This window comes from Odocoileus virginianus, chromosome 6 (genome assembly GCF_023699985.2).
Source record: "Odocoileus virginianus isolate 20LAN1187 ecotype Illinois chromosome 6, Ovbor_1.2, whole genome shotgun sequence".
Taxonomy (NCBI): Eukaryota; Metazoa; Chordata; class Mammalia; order Artiodactyla; family Cervidae; genus Odocoileus; species Odocoileus virginianus.
In genome coordinates this window covers 6,872,120-6,886,119 of record NC_069679.1, presented here as the reverse complement: position 1 = coordinate 6,886,119, position 14,000 = coordinate 6,872,120, and the positions used below count along the sequence as shown (strand labels likewise).

Sequence of the window (14,000 nt, the reverse complement as noted above, 5' to 3'; positions counted from 1 at the left end):
CATGACACCGATATTTTTGTAGTAAGAAGTAATCTGGGGGCTTCCCTGGTGGTCCAGCAGCTAAGAGTCCATGCTCCCAATGCAGGAGGCCAGATTCACTTCCTGGTCAGGGAAGTAGATCCCACATCCTGCAACTAAGATTTCACATGCTAAAACTAAAGATCCCACAAGCCGCAACTAAAAATCCTGCATGCTGCAATAAAGATCTGGCATAGTCAAATAAACAATTTTTTTTTTAAAGAAGTAATTTTTACATGTTTGGTATTTATAATGCCTGTAATCTATTAGATAATTTGATCTTCTAGAATGACAGCCTTTTAACAAATAATTGAAAGTGTAAAACTGAGTAATTTAAACTGAGGGTTTTAGGTTGAACTCTTATCAGGTTTATATACAAAACTAGAATCCATAAGAGAACTTTAAATTCACCAAAATTTTTGAAAGTGAAAGTGTTGGTTGTTCAGTTGTGTCTGACTCTGCCACCCCATGGACTGTAGCCCGTTAGGGTTCTCTGTCCATGGGATTCTGCAGGCAAGAATACTGGAGTAAGTTGCCATTTCCTTCTCCAGGGGATCTTCACTACCAAGGTATTGAACCTGGGACTTCTGCATTGCAGGCAGATTCTTTACCATCTAACTACCAGGGAAGCCATTTTAATTTTTACTACTATTTAATTTAAATTTTCTATGAGTTTAACTTAATTGGTCATAAGGATTACCTAGTAGGAAGGAAGCTCTTCTTGGTTAAGTTAGGAACAGAGTACTGAAATAGGAAGTCTCATTTTTAAACAATGTTTAAAATATTTTAAGATATTTGAGTTTATAAACTGGACCAAATATTATTCCAAGCCTCTCAAAGGAGGTTGTTAAAATTTGCTGTATATAAATAGAAAAACAAGGTTTGCAAGCTGAACTTAAATTCTAGAAGCAAACCCCTAGTTTCACCTGCCCCTTGGCCCAGAGAGGAGAGGTGTTGTGCTGGGGCAGCCACCACAGCCTGAGGAAAGACTAGAGTGAGATCCCAGTGAGCTGCAGAGACCAAGTCTCATCAGAAGGTGCTGGATGGATGCCTCTGGCTGCGGTTTTTAAAGTCATATTGGTACTATTGTTTTGAACTTTTTTTTTATTGTCAGAAAAATAAAAAGTATATATTTTAGATATAATTTTTCAGTATAAAAAGGGTACAGTTATAGGATAAAAAAATTAAGTAGAAACACTATCATGTTAGAATTGAATTAGAGAGGACCTTTGCTTTCCTTAAAGGCAGATTTAGATGACTCAGACCCACCTTGCTAAAAAAGACAACTTAAAAAAAACTGGCCACAATATTTTAAATAATCTTAAAAGCATCAAAAAGCTAACCATATATGAAGAAATTGCCCAACTCTTTACAATAGCCAGGACATGGAAGCAACCTAGATGTCCATCAGTAGATGAATGGATAAGAAAGCTCTTGTACCTATACACAATGGAATATTACTCAGCTATTAAAAAGAATGCATTTGAATCAGTTCTAATGAGGTGGATGAAACTGGAGCCTATTATACAGAGCAAAGTAAGTCAGAAAGAAAAACACCAATACAGTATATTAATGCATATATATGGAATTTAGAAAGATGGTAACAATGACCCTATATGCGAGACAGCAAAAGAGACACAGATGTAAAGAACAGACTGTTGGGCTCTGTGGGAGAAGGCGAGGGTGGGATGATTTGAGAGAATAGCGTTGAAACAAGTATATTATCATATGAGAAATAGATCGCCAGTCCAGGTTCGATGCATGAGGCAGGGTGCTCAGGGCTGGTGTACTGGGTTGACCCAGAGGGATGGGATGGGGAGGGAGGTGGGAGGGGGGTTCGGGATGGGGAACACATGTACACCCATGGCTGATTCATGTGAATGTATGGCAAAAACCACCACAATATTGTAATTAGCCTCCAATTAAAATAAAACATAAATTAATTAATTTAAAAAAAAAGAAATTGCCCAGCTAGAGAGCACAGAGTCAGGAGGCCCTCCTGCCGCGGTAGAGTTGTCCGATCAGGGAGAAAGCTGAGAAGCTGCAGGGAGTCTCTGAGAGCCCGAGGCGGGAGTCAGGGAACAGAACTTAGGGCAGAGAACTGGGACTGGGAAATTCAAACACTTCAATTTAGGAGTGAGCGTAGATGGGCCTCCCTGGTGGCTCAGTGGTAAAGAATCCGCCTGCCATTGCAGGAGACATGGGTTAACCCCTGATCGGGAAGATCCGACACGCTGCAGGACAACTGAGCCCATGCACACGACGATCGAGCCTGTGCGCGAGAGCCCGGAAGCCACAGCTGCCGAGCCCGCACGCTGCCACTGCTGAAGCCCGCGCGCGCCGGAGCCCGCGCTCCGCCCTGGAGGAGCCACCACAAGGAGAGGCCCGAGCACCGCGACTGAAGAGTAGCCCCCGCCGCCGAAGCGAGAGAAAGGCCCCCGCAGAAACGAAGACCCAGCTCAGCCAGCACTAAAGATAAGTTAAAAACTTAAAAACCGGTATCAAAGATTAGTTGATTCAAAATTTGATAAACAGTAACTATTTTTTTTTAAAAAAGGAGTAATGGTGGAAATTCCCTGGCTGTCCAGTGGGCTAAAGGTCCAGGTTCAACCCCTGGTTGGAGAACTCAGATTCCACAAGCCACATGGCACGATCAAAGAGAAGAAGGAGAAGAAAAGTGTAAGGGTGAACCAGAAACAAACTGGTCTTCACAAATTCCACAGGCTGGCTTTGATATCTGGGTAAGCCATGAGGTCTTCAGCCTTGAAACTGGACTAAGGTGATCATGGGATACCCTAGATGCCCGGCAGAAGCTAACTAAAATCCTAATTGAAAGACGATGACATCATTTTAGGCCTCAAGTAATTTTTTTTTTTTTGGCCCTACCTAGACGTTTGTGGGATTTTAGTACCCCAAATAGGGATTGAACCTGGGCCCTTGGCAATGAGAATGCAGGGTCCTAACCAATGGACCACCAGGTAATTCCCTCAAGTAATTTCTAAAGGTTACCTTTCAAACATCCATCCTACTATCGAAGAAAACTAGACATGAAAGGTGACAAGACAACACAACCAAGGACCAGATGAAGCAGTAGATGCTGAAACACAGTGACTGCAGCCATGAAATTAAGAGACGCTCGCTCCTTGGAAGGGAAGTTATGACAAACTTACACAGCATATTGAAAAGCAGAGACATTAATTTGCCAACAAAGGTCTGTCTAGTCAAAGCTATGGTTTTTCCAGTAGTCATGTATGGATGTGTGAGTTGGATCATAAAAAAGGCTGAGTGCAGAAGAACTGATATTTTCAACCTCTGGTGCTGGAGAACACTCTTTTTTTTTTTTTCAGTGTTCACACAAACTTTATTTATAATAGCCAACATTAGGGATGGAGAACACTCTTGAGAGTCCCTGGGACAACAAGATCAATCCAGTCAATCTAAAGGAAATCAGTCCTGAATATTCATTGGAAGGACTGATGCTGAAGCTGAAGCTCCAATACTTTGGTCACCTGATGCGAAGAACTGACTCACTGGAAAAGACCCTGATGCTGGGAAAGATTGAAGGCAGGAGGAGAAGAGGACAACAGAGGATGAGATGGTTGGTTGGCATCACTGACTCAATGGACATGAATTTGAGCCAACTTCAGGAGATAGTGAAGGACAGGGGAGGACTGCATTCTATGGGGTTGCAAAGCCTGAACTTAGCACCTGAACAACAACACCACAACAGAATCAGATCACACTGTCAAACAAAAGTACTTGCTATTTTTAATCAATGGAATCATGCAGTGTGTACATGTATGTTCACAGAAGAAGGGCTAGAAGAGAGCTGCACGTTGGCCTCCTGTTTATCCCATCCCCCCCATTCACAACTCACACCCTAGGTGACCCCTAGGAAGTCTTGATTACACTTTCCTTCCTCTCTTTAAAGCTTTGTTCCTGCAGTTTCCTCCATCGGGGATCCCACACCCAAATAGGATGGATGCTTGCTCTGCCCTTTCGTGCAGGAAGCCTTCCCTACTCCCTCCAGCTAGAACACAGCTTTTTCTCCTTTCTCATCTTCCTCTCTTGGAACCCTTTTTATCCCCCTGCCTTGTATTTTGGGTGGCTGTGTTCCTGCCTTTCTCCCCACTGGACCAAGAGCTCTTTGGGGGCTGGGGCTGAGGTGACTGCTGTCTTCGCCCTGCATATCCTCTGCTCAGTGCTGGGCACTTGGGAGGATGGCCACTGAGGGACAGGGGACAGGCTTGCTAAGGCTCTTGAGCACATTTGTCAAGGTCCTGCCACTGTCACCTTGACCTGGGTTCCAAGGCAAGGAAACTTGAAGCTACTTCACTTCCCAAGCTCTCGCATGGGTGGACATATGAAGACATGTTCCACTAGCATTTTGTATTCCGTGTGCTTGCACACACCTAGGAGAGCATATTGCTCAACGGCTGGGGAAAGTAGGCACATTTAGCCCCATTTGACAGGTGGGAGACTGAGGCTTAAGGAGGTAAATAAGATAGCCCAATGATTATCAAGCCTGGATGTGTCTAGAAGTCACCTGGGGAGCTTTTATTTATTTGTTTATTTAAAAATATTTATTTAGCTGTGCCAGGTCTTAGTTGCAGCTCTCGGGACCTTTAGTTGCAGACTGTGCAATCTAGTTCCCTGACCAGGGATTGAATCCAGACCCCCTGCATTGGGAGTGCAGAATCTTAGCCACTGAACCATTATGGAAGACCTGAGTTTTTTAAAAAATTAAGTCTGAATCTCTCTGGGTAGAACCCAGGTGATTCTAAGATATAACCAAGTTTGAGAACCACTGGACAAGTCCATGGCCCATAACTGGTTGGAAGTAGAACCACACAAAAATTCTACATCTTAAGGGAACACTCTTTCTTTCTTCCCAAGAACTGGGGTGGTTCTTGTACCATAGGCTCTTTAGGGTCTCACAAGCTGCAAGGAAGTGCTGGACATGTGGGCTCCACAGACAGGCTTGGCTTCTATAAGACCGACATGCTCCCTCCTTGTCCTCCCCTGACTCCAGAACTCGGGTCCAGACAGCCAAAGCCCAGGGGACAGTGGGTGACTCAGACACTTCCTGTTTTCTTGGCTACAATGACAAGGGGGTGGAAGCAGCCCGGGCCGGGGTTCATGGCCTAAGAGAGGGGTCTTGGAGCGAGGAGGAGGTGGGAGCTGAGCGCCCCTTTCCCTGAGATGTGGAAGGACTGAGCTGAGCAGAGCCACATGGGGTGAAAATGAAGTTGTTCATTTGGTGGCCAGGTTAGCAAAGGGAGGGAGGGTTGGGGCCCAGCTTTCCTTAAAATATGAGGATTTTCTGAGTTCTCAGAGGTTGAAAGAGAGCCCTGTGGTTCTGTCTGAATGTTTGGTTCAGGCAAGCTGGGAGACTGAATAGGTCGGGAGATGTCCACACAGGGAGGCCAACACCCGGGTTGTCCTGGGCCTGCCCTGCCATGAATTACTGTGTGAACCCCAGCACAGCCCTGGGCCATTCCAAGCCCCTGCTTCCTGAAATGCAGGAGGGGCTGAACTCTGAGAAACCCTGAGATTCTAAGAAAAACCCTAAACTCTTGCAGCCATCAGAGCACTGTATGTGCTCCAGGACACTTTTATTTGCATAATTTTGATTTCAAGTCAGACAATAACTCTGAGAATTAGGTGGGGAAAGTATTATGATTACCTGGTGGCTATAGATGATCAAGGAGACCAAGAAAGATGTGGCCAAGTGTGTGTGGGAATGGTGACCTGAATGCTCCTGGTGGCCCAGTTGGATCACTCGCTTCCTTAGAGGACAGTAATTTGGGGGTACTTGGTGGCTCAAAAGGTAAAGAATCTGCCTCAGTGCAGGAGACCTGGGTTCAATCTCTGCATCAGGAAGATCCCCTGGAGAAAGGAATGGCTACCCATTCCAGTACTCTTGCCTAGAGAATTCCATAGTCTGGTGTGTTGCAATCCATGGGGTTGCAAAGAGTTGGATGCGACTGAATGACTGAACTGAACTGAACTCCCACTCATTAGCATATGAAATTACCCAGCTTATAAAAACTAACCGCACCACATTTTGTGGCCTCAGTCGCCCTCTACAATGGCCCGCCGCCTGTCTGGGTAGTGTGCTTCTCACTGAATCTGAACAAATCCACTTTTTACCTATCACTTTGTCTCTCACTGAATTCTTTCTGCAATCAGACTTCAAGAACCTGAGCCTCTGTAGGTCCTGAAACCAGGTACCGTTAGTACCTGCTTAGTTAGTGTTCATTCCTCAGTTGCGTCCGACTCTTTGCGACACCACAGAGTAGCAGCTTGCTCCTTGGAAAGAAAGCTGTGACCAACCTAGACAGCATATTTAAAAGCAGAGACATTACTTTGCCTACAAAGATCTGTCTAGTCAAAGCTATGGTTTTTCCAGTAGTCATGTATGGATGTGAGAGTTGGACTATAAAGAAAGCTGAGCTCCAAAGAATTGATCTTTTGAACTGTGGTGTTAGAGAAGACTCTTGAGAGTCCTTTGGACTGCAAGGAGATCTAACCAGTCCATCCTGAAGGAAATCAGTCCTGAATATTCATTGGAAGGACTGATGCTGACGCTGAAACTCCAATATTTGGCCACCTGATGCAAAGAACTGACTTATTTGAAAAGACCCTGATGTTGGGAAAGATTGAAGGCAGGAGGAGAAGGGGACGACAGAGGATGAGATGATAGGATGGCGTTACCGATGCTATGGACATGAATTTGAGTAAGCTCTGGGAGTTGGGAAGATCTGGGACAGGGAAGCCTGGTATACTGCAGTCCATGGAGTCACAGAGTCAGACAGGACTGAGCGACTGAACTGAACTGAACCAAAACTTAAGTAACTGATTTTCTGGCCTGGGGGCTGAGGGGGTGGGTAGAAAGGAGTCCAGGCCTCACATCTGTCCTTGAGCCTGTCTGAATAGTAAGAGTTGGCTTAAAACTCAACATTCAGAAATCTAAGATCATGGCATCCAGTCCCATCACTTCATGGCAAATAGATGGAGAAACAATAGAAACAGTGAGAGACTTTATTTTTGGGGGCTCCAGCCATGGTGACTGCAGCCATGAAATTAAAAGACACTTGCTTCTTGGAAGACAACCAACCTAGACAGGATATTAAAAAGCAGAGATACTACTTTGCTGACAAAGGTCTGTCTAGTCAAAGCTATGGTTTTTCCAGTAGTCATGTGTAGATGTGAGAATTGGACTATAAAGAAAGCTGGGAAAAAAAAAAAAAAAGAAAGCTGAGTGCCAAAGAATTGATGCTTTTGAACTGTGGTGTTGGAGAGGACTCTTGAGAGTCCCTTGGACAGCAAAGAGATCCAACCAGTCAATCCTAAAGGAAATCAGTCCTAACTATTCACTGGAAGGACTGATGCTGACGCTGAAACTCTAATACTTTGGCCACCTGATGTGAAGAACTGACTCATTTGAAAAGACCCTGATGCTGGGAAAGATTGAAAGCAGGAGGAGAAGGGGACGACAGAGGATGAGACAGTTGGATGTCATCACCGATTCGATGGACATGAGTTTAAGTAAGCTCTGGGAGTTGGTGATGGACAGGGAAGCCTAGCATGCTGCAGTCCATGAGGTAGCAAATAGTCAGACTCAACAGAGCGACTGAACTGAACTGAAATGAACAGTAAGATGCTATAAATTCTCCCACAGGGGTAGCCTCATGGGTGTGTTGCAGGCCAGTCTGAATCACTTCTAATCTCACTGCATATTCCTGGGTTTATCGAAGCCCTAGGAGTTGGGGTTGGGGGTGATTCTGAGAGCAGCAATGTTTGGGGAGGATTGATATATAGGGGGTGGTACGGATTGGGGAGACAGAGGAAGTGACCCAGAGAAAAAGGGGAAGGCTGTTGACACAGTGGAAAAACACTGGAGTTGGAGTCTTAGACCCTGGTCATACCAGTCATTTGAGTGTGATTCTTTCAAGCCTCAGTTTTCTCATCTATAGAATGGAATGCAAATGAGTAATGTGGCCCTTCCTCATTTAATAGGAGTGAGATAGATTATGCACAGACATCTACTTTGTAAACTGTAAAGTTGTGGACCAGTGATGGTTTCTTCAGGGATTAACTAGAGCAAATACACCCACCCCTCTTGCCACTGAGCTCCCAGCAGGAGTCAAGTCCTTCCCCAACCATGAGCAGAAGGCAGGGTTGGGTCCCACATACTGAGCCGGTTTCATCTCATCTCTGACTGGTTATGTTAGTTAAATGTTGGTGTTGAGTATACTTCAGTTAAAAAGAATGAGGTTACTTCTAAAGAAAGACAACTTGGCAACATCTATTGAAAGCACAATTGACTCAGCAATTCCATGCTTAGGAATAGATATACATACACGGGTATGAAATTACATGAACAGGAATATTCATTGCAGCATTCTTTGTGAGAGCAAAGCATTGGAAAGCAAAAAAAAAATGTCCATCCACAGGGAACTGGTAAGATCAATCATGGAACACCCATACAATGGAGTGCTGGGAAGGCATTAAAATGAATGAGGCAGTGCTGGGTGCACTGATCCAGAAAGGCCTCCAACATACATTTAAAAATTAGAAAAAGAAAGTTGCCAAACACTTACCAGTCTAGCTCCACTAATGTAGAACATCAAAGAAAGCAACATGTATATCCCCAATTTACATGAAAAGAGAGAGGAAATGCAGGGAGTCGACAGTGGCCAGTTGTCAGAAGTGGCCACCTAGGAGAGGGATGGTGGGAGCAAGGGACAAGGGAAAGGACTTTACCCTTTTTTACTCCACATACTTCAGAGATGGTTGCCATTTCTTTGAAATGTGAATATATTCATGTATTTTCTGTATGATTTTGCAAACTTAAAAAACACATATATATTTAAATAAATATATTTATGTACTATATAGATTATATATGTTTATATATATGCTTATAAGCACTTCCCTCGTGGCTCAGATAGTAAAGAATCTGCCTGCAAAGCAGGAGACCCAGGTTCGATCTAAGGGTTGGGAAGATCCTCTGGAGAAGGGAATGGCAACTCACTCCAGTATTCTTGCCTGAAGAATTCTGTGAACCTATGAGCCTGGTGGGCTACAGTCCCTGGGATCACAAAAAGTCAGACACAATTCAGCTACTAACACACATATGTGTTTACATGGGCTCCCCTGGTGGCTAGTGGTAAAGAATCTGCCTGTCAATGGAGGAGACAAGAGACAGGGCTTGGATCCCTGGGTCTGGAAGATCCTCTGGAGGAGGCGTGGCAACCCACTCCAATATTCTTGCCCCCAGAATCCCACGAACAGAGGAGCCTGGTGGGCTACAGTCCGTGGGATTGAAGAGTTGGACATGACTGAAGTGACTTAGCATGCACAGATATATTTTTATATAAGCCTTTGAATCTTTCACTATCTTTGACATTTTGGATCCCTGGCTGTTTCAGAAAGCTTCTGCTCCCATCCCTGGTACTCGTGGGTACTTCCTCCTTAGAAGGGAGTCGCCAGCATGGTTCAGTGAGACCACCTGTGTAGAAGGACCCAGGCTCCCCTCTTCCAAGATGGTGCCTCATCCCAGGAGACGTGCTCTGTGTTGGGACTTCCTGGTGGCTCAGACGGTAAAGCGTCTGCCTACAATGAGGGAGACCCGGGTTAGATCCCTGGGTCGGGAAGATCCCCTGGAGAAGGAAATGGCAACCCACTCCAGTATTCTTGCCTGGAAAATTCCATGGACTGAGGATCCTGGTGGGCTACAGTCCATGGGGTTGCAAAGAGTCGGACACGACTGAGCGACTTCACTTTCTTCCACTTTCTTTCTAGGGCCTGTCAGACCAGGACCCCAAGACCCCAGCCCCCGCCTCAGGTCTGCTCCCTGCCCTTGGACAAACCCTCGAGCTTATTCTCACACCTTCTGTGCAAGGAGGAGGGAAAACAAAACACAGCCAAGAAAACTTTCATTCCTTAAATAGTAGTCAATGCTAGATAAAAACAGACAAGATTAGAGGCTAGTAAAGAGGCAGACTCTAATCAGTCTCCTAAATAGAAATGAAATGAGGTCTGCCTGTTTTGTTTTGTGTGTGTGGGGGGGATTTTTTTTAGTTCCTTTTTTGGCCACACCGCACGGCATGCTAGTTTCCCCCACCAGGGATAGAACTGTGCCCCCTGCATCGGAAGCACAGAGTCTTAACCACTGGACCACTGGGAAGGCCCTGTCTTGCATGGTCTGGAAGACAGACCCAAAGAATGTTCTGAGAAAAGATAAACTGAAGAGGTTTCTCCCACACTTTCACTGAGACTTCCCCTCCCTCTCCCCATCCCATATTCTCACCCATGCTGCCCTCCATGATCTGGAAGCTGAAGGCTTGTCTGGGGGTCTTCAGTAGCTGGCCAGGGGCTCCCAACATGTGAAGATGAGGGAGAAAATACAAGGCGAGACCTGGGAAATCACCGGCAGAGGAGCCCAGAGCAAAGAGCTCCGGTGGGAAAGCGCTGGTTGGCTGGGCAGCCTGGTTCCGGATGCATCACCATCACTGTTGCTTGTTCACAGGTGCCAGCTTCCAGCCACCCAAGACCGCTATTCAGACTGCCATTCCCTTCCCAACTTCTGCCCTGCAGGGTTCCTGGGCGGCAAAGCCATTGGTGAGGGGGGTCCTTTGGTCTGGATGGTTTCACTGCCAATGCCAGTGTCTGGACAAGAAAAGGATTCTTCGTGTGTGTGTGTGTGTGTATGTGTGTACACATGCATACTCTACACACAGTTTCATATTCTGTGGATAGAGTGTCAATTCATTCCAGATTTACTGGAACAGCCTCAATTTCACATATTTGGCCACTACAGACCGTTGAAATATCTTGAAAATTCCACTATGATTATTTATGCAGAAATCCTTCAGTCTCGTTCCAAAAAAAGGATTTAAGAACCAGCTTGTAGAGTTGTATATACCTCAGCAGGATTTAAAAATAACAGACAAGGAAATCAGGAAGAAGGGAGAGCAAGATGACACAGAAATGCATAGTTCATGTCCTGTGTACATGCTGGAGGCAGGCCACAAACGTAATCTCAGAATTTCCAAGCAGCCAGAAGTAAGAGGGAAAGAAGATGACATGGATTCCTGCTTCTGAGACCCATGGGAATTTCCCCCAAAGTCCTCAGAAAGATGCAGCGTGACTCAGAGAAAGAAACAAACTCACGTTCCTTATCTTAACAGTGGTTTGGTTACACGTGACTGCATTTGTCAAAACTCACAGAATAGTGCATTTAAGATTTGTGCATTTCACTGCTAGCAAATTTTACCTCAAAAAGAAAAGAACCATAACATGGTTAATGATATGCCTACTGAAGGGTTTAAGGATGAGTGACCTGATGTTCTCAGCTCACTTTTGAAATGCACCCAAAAGGTAAGTTGAATTGCTGGGTGGAGAGAGGAAAAGAGAGATGGACATGTGATAAAGCAAGGATAATCTCAGCGGTGGGCACAGGGTCTGGGCAATATAATTCTTTCCACTTTTCTGTGTGTTTGCACATTTTTATTAATAAAAGATAGGTAGGGGCTCAGAGAAATGAAGTGGGCCTTAGAAGTGACCATCAACCCTCAGAATATAAAAGACCCTGGGTTTTGTTAGCCAGAGTTAGCAGCAGCCTCAGAATCCCCTGACCCCTTAGGCAGCTTGCCCTCAGGCGGTGACTGGGGTTGTGGGGTGCAGAGTTTTGGCCTTAACGGACAGAGAGGCCTGATTCCTGCAGAGCCCACAGCACGGAGGGGTTTTGGCATCTCCCAGACAAAGCTCTCAGATCATGGAAAGCCCTTGTCAGACCATTAGGGAGCGTCTCTCCTCTGAGGCTCTGTGCCTCGCCGAGCGGGCCCTTCTGAGTGGTCAAGATGGACTTCAGCCTTCATGATATGACGGCGTCGATGACAGATGTGGTTTGGTGATTTTGTTTTTGGTTCATTTTGTACCATGGCAGGAGGTTTGCGTGATCTCAGTTCCAGGACAGGGGATTGAACCTGGGCCATGGCAGTGAAAGAGCTGAATCCTGAATACTAGTGTGTGTTAGTTGCTCAGTCGTGTCTGACTCTTCGTGGTGCATGGACTGCAGCCCGCCAGGCCCCTCTGTCCATGGGATTCTCCAGACAAGAATACTGGGTGGGTTGCCGTTCGCTTCTCCAGGGGAATCTTCCCAACCCAGGGATCGAACCCAGGTCTCTTGCATTGCAGGCAGATTCTTTACATCTGAGCCAGCAGAGAACTCCCATGAAGATGGTTTTTTGAGGCTTTTCTCTCTGCTAGGCACTGCACAAAGCATTTACACCTATCATTTCATTTAATGCTTAAAGACCCTATAAAGCAAGTACTATTGTCATCCTCATTTGTAAATGAAAAATGGCTCTGAGAAATTCAGTAACCTGTATGAAACACTCAGCTGGCAGATGCTGAGCTGGGATTCGAAGATATATTTGACTGTCGTGTCTCTGATGCTAACCAATACCCTCTTCTGCTCCACAGGCCACTCTTCCTCCGGGGGTTTGTCCCAGAGGACTTACCTGCTCCATCCTCAGAAGAAAGCTCAGGAGAAGGTCTGACTTGGGCGCAGAGTGTCCCTCCTGTCCCTGCACTTCCCCACGACGTGGGGCGCTCTGCACCCACGACGGACTTCCTTCCCCACACTCCCTGCAGACAGGTACACACATGTACACATAGACAGACACACACCAGCCAATCCTCTGATGGGTTCAACCAAGCCCATTCTCATCCCGGCAAATTGCCCGCTCCATCTCAGCCCAGTTCCTGCAGAGACGAGACAGCCTGAAAACAGCCTGTCACCCCTGTAATGAACTCCAGAGCTGAAGAAGACTCCAGACAGCTGGTAGCCAGCCTCCAGATAGAGGCTGGATGGGACCTAGAGACCCCTTTCCTCCCCAGAGAGAGAAGGATTGACTCCTAGGGCCAGGAAAGAGAATGATTGGGCCCTGGCTGTCGTCAGGGTGCACCCTTAAATAATAGCTCTTGTTACTGTTACCGGAACCCACAGCCCCTTCCGGGTGGCATGGAGGCAGGGATCTGTTTTCCTGAATCCCCGGTGTCCTTCCCACACCTGCCCTTTGATTCCCTCTGAAGGATCCTGAGGTATAGAGCGGGCTGAGCTGAGCCTCTCCCATCCTCACACCCACTTTGACCCAGTGCCTGGGATCCATCCGTGCTCCCCAGGATGGAAGACCAGACATTTTGTTTTTACCACGTCCCTTCCTGAAAGACATGGTGCTTAGATTCTAGCCTGGGCCCTATGGAGGCTGTTGGCAGAGAGCACCCCACTTCTGCAAGCCCTTGCAGGGAGGAAAGAGGGGGAAGCTAGAGGCCGACCTATTCCCAACACACCTCATCTTCAGCCAGGCCTGGCCTCCAAGGCCTTCAGAATACTCCCCACCCCACCTCTACCCCCCACACACACCTGAGGAAAGGGTTCTATCATGGTTGCTTCAAGCCTCTGGAAGGGCCTGAGCAGCCCTGGATGGGATGGGGTTGGGGGCAGAAAGGGGGGTGGTGGTCACCCAGCCCTGAGGCCCAGGTCCTTCCAGCTTGGAGCCTGTGGGGAGAACGGGGATCAGACAGTGGAAACTGGGTCTGCCGAGAGACCCCCAAGCAGCCTGGGCCATGCCAGGATGACCAGCTCCTCCCCCAACACAAACACGAGGCCCCTGGCTCTCAGAGAAGAGGGAGCATTTTTCAGAGATGACATCAGGTCTTAAAGTTTTATGTTTCCTGCCAACCTCAGCCTGGAGAGCAGGGTCCCGAGGGCCCACAGGCCTGGAGAGGCAGGCGGTGGCGCCAATGCAAACAGCGTACCACCTATTTCAGACCCTCACAACCCCCCACCCACAGAAGAGATGGCCGTGAGGATGAGGTCCAACAATCTGTTCACTGGAGGACACAGTTCTGCCTGGTCACTGCAGGACAGATGCAAGGGGAGGGAAGATACCAGGCTGCCAGGTCCC

The 14,000-nt window shown here is 46.8% G+C and overlaps 1 long non-coding RNA gene across 1 annotated transcript in view; it reads right to left on the bottom strand.

Annotated features, from left to right (window-relative positions):
• Positions 1–10,521, bottom strand: part of LOC110151139 (uncharacterized) — a 43,089-nt gene extending 32,568 nt beyond the window's left edge. The window contains exon 1 of the long non-coding RNA XR_011488066.1: positions 10,337–10,521. This is a non-coding gene — a long non-coding RNA (uncharacterized lncRNA). The remainder of the gene's footprint in view (positions 1–10,336) is intronic.
• Positions 10,522–14,000: the final 3,479 nt, after the last annotated feature.